Genomic DNA, 8,554 nt, shown 5'->3' with positions numbered 1-8,554 from the left:
TCAGTGGTTTAGTGGAGCATCATATGACTCAGTGGTTTAGTGGAGCATCATATGACTCAGTGGTTTAGTGGAGGGTAAATTCACGTGATCGCAGCTTACACACCTTTTGTATTCTGCGTAAGCATTTACCCTCCTATTGCAGAAAAATTATTTGAAAATATATAGAGCGTTACTTTACTCACCACAAACAGGGATCAGAGTTCACTCACCGATTTGTTAATTACCACTACATCACTGATATGCCTCTAACAACACACTGCCCCATGTCTATGGCCCAATGCATCTCTCTCTCTCGACCCCTCTCTCTCTCTCTCTATGGACCCACTGCAAATCTCTGTCTCTCGACCCATCTTTCTCTCTCTATGGCCCAATGCATCTCTCTGTCTCTCGACCCCTCTCTCTCTCTCTATGGACCCACTGCATCTCTCTATCTCTCACTCTCTCGAAACCGAGCCAGGAGAGCAAGAATGGGGCACACGGACATCACATGGTGCCAAGGGGAGCTATTGTGCTCCATCAAAGCTCTCTATTGTCTCTTACTGGGCTTAGTTGTTGGATCTCTCCTTCTCTCTATTGTCTCTTACTGGGCTTAGTTGTTGGATCTCTCCTTCTCCCTATTGTCTCTTACTGGGCTTAGTTGTTGGATCTCTCCTTCTCTCTATTGTCTCTTACTGGGCTTAGTTGTTGGATCTCTCCTTCTCTATATTGTATCTTACTAACCTTAGTTGTTGGATCTCTCCTTCTCCCTATTGTCTCTTACTGGGCTTAGTTGTTGGATCTCTCCTTCTCTCTATTGTCTCTTACTGGGCTTAGTTGTTGGATCTCTCCTTCTCTATATTGTATCTTACTAACCTTAGTTGTTGGATCTCTCATTCTCTATATTGTCTCTTACTAACCTTAGTTGTTGGATCTCTCCTTCTCTATATTGTCTCTTACTGGGCTTAGTTGTTGGATCTCTCCTTCTCTATATTGTATCTTACTAACCTTAGTTGTTGGATCTCTCCTTCTCTATATTGTCTCTTACTAACCTTAGTTGTTGGATCTCTCCTTCTCTATATTGTCTCTTACTGGGCTTAGTTGTTGGAGGGAGCGCTCATTCTTCGGTTGCCCCTACATAATGCACAACTTTGACCCTAACTTCAACCCTAACCCAAGACACGTTTGACCCTAAGTGCACTACTTTTGACCAGGGCCCAATGTATGGGATAGGGTGCCATTTGGGATGCGGCTTTCCTGTTGGGAGCAAGTCAGCTCTGAGTTGTAGATGAGTAGGGAGGGACTTTGGATTCAAGGTGCTACACAGGATTTAAAAAATGCCATTGTGATAGTGGAATCTATTGGAAATTGGGTCAGGTGGCTAATGTAGAAATTTCTGTAATTTCTTGATTTAAAAAAATGTCAGTTTATGTGAGAAAACAAGCACTGAATAGTGTAGGGCAGGGGTATTCACCTCTGACCCTACGAAGTCCAGAGCCTGCTGGTTTTCTGTTCTTACTGATCATTAATATCACCCACCTGGTGTCCAAGACAGTTCCACTGCTTTTTTTTGGGAGGTCCAGAGTTGAGTTTGAGGGGTGTAACTAAACATATGTTCAATAATAAAACATATATAGTTTTTCCAGCTGTTTGAAGCTGCTGGACCAAAACAGAAAGTAAAAGGTTTAAGTGTGAGTCTCCTTCATGTTACGGAGAAATTGGGTTTTGGGGGTGTAGCACCTTTAAGTCATGATAACTTTGAAGGTTGAGGGGTTTGGTGTTTATTTTCTTTGCTGTAGTCAGACATCCCTCTGTACAGTGCTTCAAATGGACCCTTCCTTGGTTTACCCCTGTAATGTGCTTCAAATGGTCCCTTCCTTGGTTTACCCCTGTAAGATGCTTCAAATGGTCCCTTCCATGGTTTACCCCTGTAATGTGCTTCAAATGGACCCTTCCTTGGATTACCCCTGTAATGTGCTTCAAATGGTCCCTTCCTTGGTTTACCCCTGTAAGATGCTTCAAATGGTCCCTTCCTTGGTTTACCCCTGTAATGTGCTTCAAATGGACCCTTCCTTGGATTACCCCTGTAATGTGCTTCAAATGGTCCCTTCCTTGGTTTACCCCTGTAATGTGCTTCAAATGGACCCTTCCTTGGTTTACCCCTGTAATGTGCTTCAAATGGACCCTTCCTTGGATTACCCCTGTAATGTGCTTCAAATGGTCCCTTCCTTGGTTTACCCCTGTAATGTGCTTCAAATGGTCCCTTCCTTGGTTTACCCCTGTAAGATGCTTCAAATGGTCCCTTCCTTGAAATACCCCTGTAAGATGCTTCAAATGGACCCTTCCTTGGTTTACCCCTGTAAGATGCTTCAAATGGTCCCTTCCTTGGTTTACCCCTGTAATGTGCTTCAAATGGTCCCTTCCTTGGTTTACCCCTGTAAGATGCTTCAAATGGTCCCTTCCTTGGTTTTGCCCAGATAGGCCACTGCACTGACTGAACCCTGAACAGTGTATCACATTCAGCATGGGGGGATAGTGAGTGGTTGGTAATGAATGTGTGTGTGCTATATGAGACGTTCGGTCTCTGAACATCATTACAGTAGGCAATCCATGACAATATTCTGTGGGATGCAGAATTGTTCAGTAGGCTGCATATGCACAGGTCTTTCTTTTCTGTGAGAGAGCAATAACGTCCTCCTCTCTGTCTTTTTCTCCTGGATGGTCACACAGGGTTTTCCTGAGGTACTAAGATGGAGAACTCTTTTTTTATGTTTGGCATGACAGGCACTCATTTCCATAAGGAAACAACAGTAGGCTATTAGGAAGGCAATACGGAGGACAGGGAGAGAGAGTTTGTATGAACCAACCCAATGCACTGACCTCAACAGTATTGTATCCTTAATGTTGTGTTAGTCTGGGTGTGTTTCGGGGGGCTGATTTCATTGTCGGTGCTGATCTGGCTGTAGTGAGTTGAAAACCGTCCCTCGTGAAACCACACCTTCTGGCTGTAGTGAGTGGGAAAACATCCCTCGTGAAACCACACCTTCTGGCTGTAGTGAGTGGGAAAACATCCCTCGTGAAACTACAACTTCTGACTGTAGTGAGTTGAAAACCGTCCCTCGTGAAACCACACCTTCTGGCTGTAGTGAGTGGGAAAACATCCCTCGTGAAACTACAACTTCTGGCTGTAGTGAGTGGAAAACATCCCTAGTGAAACTACTTCATTTTAAATACAAACACATATCCAGTTGCCCCATGGGAAAATAAGTAGGCCTATATGATTCACATTGGAAATCCTTAAGAGACCTAATAATACATCTATGTATAAAATACCAAATTGTGGTTAAAACCATGAGGCAGAATAAAAGACGTGTTCTATTCTTAATAATGTCATACATGTCATCTCGCCTGTGGTTCAGCCTGTTACTCTAGCATCTCGCCTGTCACTCTAGCATCTCGCCTGTGGTTCAGCCTGTCAGTTGTGGTCTAGGGGTCAACTTGAGAGGTCACTCACTCCCGTGGCGCTGTATATCCAGGAAGACCGGGGGGAGGGAGATAACACAAACACTTCCTGATTCACAACATGGGGCGGGGGCTTATTCTGGAGGGGCACAACAACATTTACATAGAAATATATTGTGTAGAACAGTCTATACTTCATATCTCTATCTGCAACGGCCTAGTAAATGGTGCATCCTTTTAATTTTTATTTGACCTTTATTTAACTAGGCAAGTCAGTTAAGAACAAATTCTTATTTTCAATGACGCCTAGGAACAGTGGGTTAACTGCCTGTTAACTGGGCAGAACGACAAATTGTACCTTGTCAGCTGGGGATATGAACTTGCAACTAGTCCAACGCTCTAACCACTAGGCTACCCTGCCGCCCCACTACTGACTAAGCCCCTAAAAGGCTTGTTTTGTAACTTTGTGTCTCATGATCCTAACTCCTCTAATAGGACTGACATTCAAGCAAACATGCAGTACAGAAAAAACATTACATTGGTCATTTTACAAAAAAAAAAAAACGGTATAAATACTGATGAATCAATCAATGCTAATTGGAAGAAATCAGGTTTGGATTTGATTGGAATGAGTTACTGTTATTGGATTTGAACGAGATGGTGTATTGCTGGAACACAGGAGCTAGTAGGACTTTTCCACAATGTGAAATACCTGCAGTGCGCGTTTGATTGAACTCAGCCCTTGGGTCTACAGCTGCAGCCTGCCACAACACAAATACCATTCAACCCACTCTGACCTAAAATGGCCTCAGAAAAACAGCAGAAAAACAAGTAAGACTTTATAAAAATAAGACTTTTGGTTTGAACTGAATGTCATTGCTCCCCGATTGTAATCTGATGATGTTAACATGCCTTCCGATTTTCTGCATATTTTGAACATGGCCTTGGTTTTTACATGAGAAAATGTGTCTGTGCTTTATAGGCAAAGCGTTTCGGTACACCTGTGTTGTTGACAGACCTGGGTTTAAATACTATTTGATATCATTTCAAATACTTTATCTGGGCTTGACTGAGTTTGACTGGCACAATGGAACCAATAGAATAGTCACAAGGACTGCAAGCCCCGCCCATCAGGCACTCCAGGCATACTAGACGAGAGCAAACTGAATGTTTTTGAAAGATTTCAAGTAGTAATTGAACCCCGGTCTGGTTGTTGAATACAAGTACTATCTGAGCATATTGTATATCTGAGAAGCCAAGATTATAGGTTTTCCTAGTTTTTTGTTTGTAGACTTTACAAAACATGTGAGATGTCTTTTTGTTCTTTCTACCAGTGGTGTTATAGCCTAGTGAAGCATTAAACTGCTGTTGGAAGGAAAAGGCCAGAGTCAATGGGTATGTACCAAATGGTACCCTATTCCTTACAAGTGACACTTCTTTTGACCAGAGCTCTATGGGCCCTGGTTCAAAGTAGTGCACTACGGTACATAGAGAATAGGGTGTCATTTGGGATGCAGTAATTATTATTGCTTTTTTGGAAAAGCAAACAGTAGTTATTATGGAGTGTCATATGTAGGTTAGGTTGTGCTGTTGTTGATGTTGTACTATAGGGTTTCCCTTTTCATTTATCAAGAACAAGACCATTTTTATATATTTTTTAAAACAGTGCCTGTTAAATTAAATATTATAAGATGAATGCTTTTGAATTACAAGACTATCTATGAAGTTAGGTTTGACCAAGTTGTTCTCTCACCAATTGACATCAGATGAGGATTTAGGATGAGAAGTTTGACCAAATCCAGTTGTTTAGTGTGAAGTGTAAAAGAAGTCTGTCTGCTACAACATGTAAATGGGTTGTTTCTGTCTGATGTAGCTAGTGTTGTCTGACTGACTGACTCAGGAAAGAAGATCCCTGGTTAACAGGTTCATTCTCTATTCTGGGTTTTCAACAGAGGATCCTGAATATAACCAATCCCATAGGAGCAATACAACTCTTTGTCTGTGTCCCAAAGGGCAATCTATTCCTTTATATAGAGCACTACTTTAAACTGGTCAAATGTAGTGCACTATGTAGGGAATTGTGTGTCATTTGGGACACACAGACTTATTAGACACTATTTCCTAACTGAATGAAACCAAGTTGAGTCATTCATGGAGAATTGTAACATTTTGCATTTAGAGCATGTTTTGTTTGTGTTCATTAAAGGAGTAATTCCACTAGTTGTGCTCTCTTCCTCGTCAAACGTTTTCGTTTCTCATGCTTCTGTTAAAACGACTACTTCGTAGACCAATAAATGTGTCATCTTGGAATGTACCCGGTGCTCAATGTGTTTCATTCTGACAGGGCTGAACCACAGTATGGAGCTCTTGACAACGAGCCATCAGGAAAACAAGGGAGTCTGTGTCCTGCCCCTGCCAAGCTGAGAGAGGGAGGAGGAAAGGAAGGAGATTGTGTGTGTGTGTGCATAAAATACGTATGGGAGAGCGAGAGAGTGTGTGTGTGTAGTCTGTGTACATGTGTCTGAAACAGAGTGCGAGAGAGAGAGAGAGATGAAGGGATGGAGACAGTGTGAGAAGGAGAGATAGGGTAGAGTCCGCTGGTTTGACATTTGACGTCTTGCCTGACAGACACAAATGCCTTTGTCACAGTCACTGAGTGATTACAGACAGGAAGTTATGCAGTTATGTGGAGGAGCAGTGGAATGGGTTAAAGAAGCAATCAGCAATAACAGAGTGGTTACCCAACCACTTTTTTGGCAATAAACATCTGATGGATGGAGCTGCAGAAATGTAACCACTCTAAAATACATAGACCAAGCTATGGATGTAAGGACTGACCATCCATGATATCAAAATGAAAGGACTGACCATCCATGATATCAAAATGAAAGGACTGACCATCCATGATATCAACATGAAAGGACTGACCATCCATGATATCAAAATGAAAGGACTGACCATCCATGATATCAAAATGAAAGGACTGACCATCCATGATATCAAAATGAAAGGACTGACCATAGATGTCAAAATGAAAGGACTGACCATCCATGATATCAAAATGAAAGGACTGACCATAGATGTCAAAATGAAAGGACTGACCATCCATGATATCAAAATGAAAGGACTGACCATCCATGATATCAAAATGAAAGGACTGACCATCCATGATATCAAAATGAAAGGACTGACCATAGATGTCAAAATGAAAGGACTGACCATCCATGATATCAAAATGAAAGGACTGACCATCCATGATATCAAAATGAAAGGACTGACCATCCATGATATCAAAATGAAAGGACTGACCATAGATGTCAAAATGATCAGTATTTCAGTTGACTGTTTTGATTTACAATTGCATTGTTTACAAACAATTGAGTAAAACAAGCTGATTAGGTTCTGATGGGTTCTGACAGACGAACTAATAAGCTCATTTAGAAGTTCTATTCTTCAAGAATCAATGGGTATTATCATTATCATTCATTTAAAAGTCCAAAATGGGCTGTACCAATCACAGATTGCCCCTTTCAAACTGCTTTCCTCAGCCTGGGATGCCTCGGGGAAAAACTAACGGGATGTGTCTGACATACAAACTGATATTTAAAAGACAAAATTGTTAAAATGAGGGAAAGGTTAGGGGTTAAGGTTGGAGTTAAGGTAAGGGTCCGTTTTTGTTTCGTCGGGCTGTCAATGGAATGCTCAACACGACTCTCGTGATGGTTTGTTTATGCTCTGTACCGCCACCTGCTGTTTCTTTACCAAACTGTTACCACTGGAATGTAAGTCTATGTACTGTTCAATAGTAACATTATCACATTCCTATTAATAACATGTAGCACCTTTTTTATCTACTTAAAATTATATTAATTAATTTTTTTATGATTTCAAGATGTCTGTTTATAGACATTATTTTGTAGCGGTAGGTAGCCTAAGAGTGGTTAAGAGTGTTGGGCCAGTAACCAAAAGTCACTGGTTTGAATCCCTGTACAGACTAGGTGAAACATCTGTTGATGTGCCCTTGAGCAAGGCACTTAACCCTAATTGTCACTGAAGCAGTGTCTGCTTCATAATGTGGAAACCTCAGCTGTTATATGACTTGACTGATTTTATGATATCCATTGGTAATAATGTGATGTAATCCTAAAAGATTATAGAGATGACCTGACATGATTGAACGTTACTCAGTAATCTAATCTGGTTGGAGTGATTGCTCAACCCAATCTGAGTCCCATGAGCACAAATAGCCGGATAGAGTTCTGAGGCTCAGTCAATGACTGTGTATTGCTGCCATAGCAGGCTCCAGATTTGTGGATGTCAATATTGAATGTGGACTGATTGTGTCTGACTCCCAAATGGCACCCTATTACCTATATAGTGCACTACCTTTGACCAGCTGTGGTCAAAATTAGTGCACTACATAGGGATAAGGGTGCTATTTGGGATGCAAAATGACTGTGTTGTTATAACAAGGAATAAATGACTTGTGGAGCCAAGTCTCATTTGCTGGGAGCTGAGGGCACCTTCAAGAACATAGATGTGTTTAAATGTATTTTCTCTCTCCAGCTGAGCGACGCCAGATGACCGGAAAAGGACCCTCATCTCTCTGAGACCTTGACAATGTGTCAGTCAGACACATTAAATGACAAATAGCTTATTCTATGTGGGTGTCGTTGAGTCCACTTAGCCTACAGAGGCCATGCATAGCAGTTCTTAATGGAAGAACAATCTCACTGAATGGATTGGATTCTTATAACCCATGATAATAATATTTATAACTCTGTATCTTTTTGCCTGTCTGTCTGCCTCTGTCTGCCTGCCTGCCTGTTTCTCTCTCTCTCTATCTCCCTCTCAACTTGAATTACAATATTTCTCATGTTCAGCTGAATAAAATAGATGCAGCATGAGCGTCCTTCAATCCCAGTCCAGTAGTTGATAGGTGCACTTGTCTAGGTGTGTCTGTGAGCACAGCACAGCTGGTGTAGGCTATAACCCATGTTAACATTATTACAGTATGAACAAAGTATATGTGGCAATTCCATGTGAGCAGCGATGTGTTCATCACAGGTATATATACTCTACACCTACATGCCATGCCAGGAAAGTATAGTTACCT

Source organism: Oncorhynchus clarkii, chromosome 23 (genome assembly GCF_045791955.1).
Source record: "Oncorhynchus clarkii lewisi isolate Uvic-CL-2024 chromosome 23, UVic_Ocla_1.0, whole genome shotgun sequence".
In the NCBI taxonomy this organism is placed as follows: domain Eukaryota; kingdom Metazoa; phylum Chordata; class Actinopteri; order Salmoniformes; family Salmonidae; genus Oncorhynchus; species Oncorhynchus clarkii.
Note: the sequence above shows the minus strand (reverse complement) of the source record.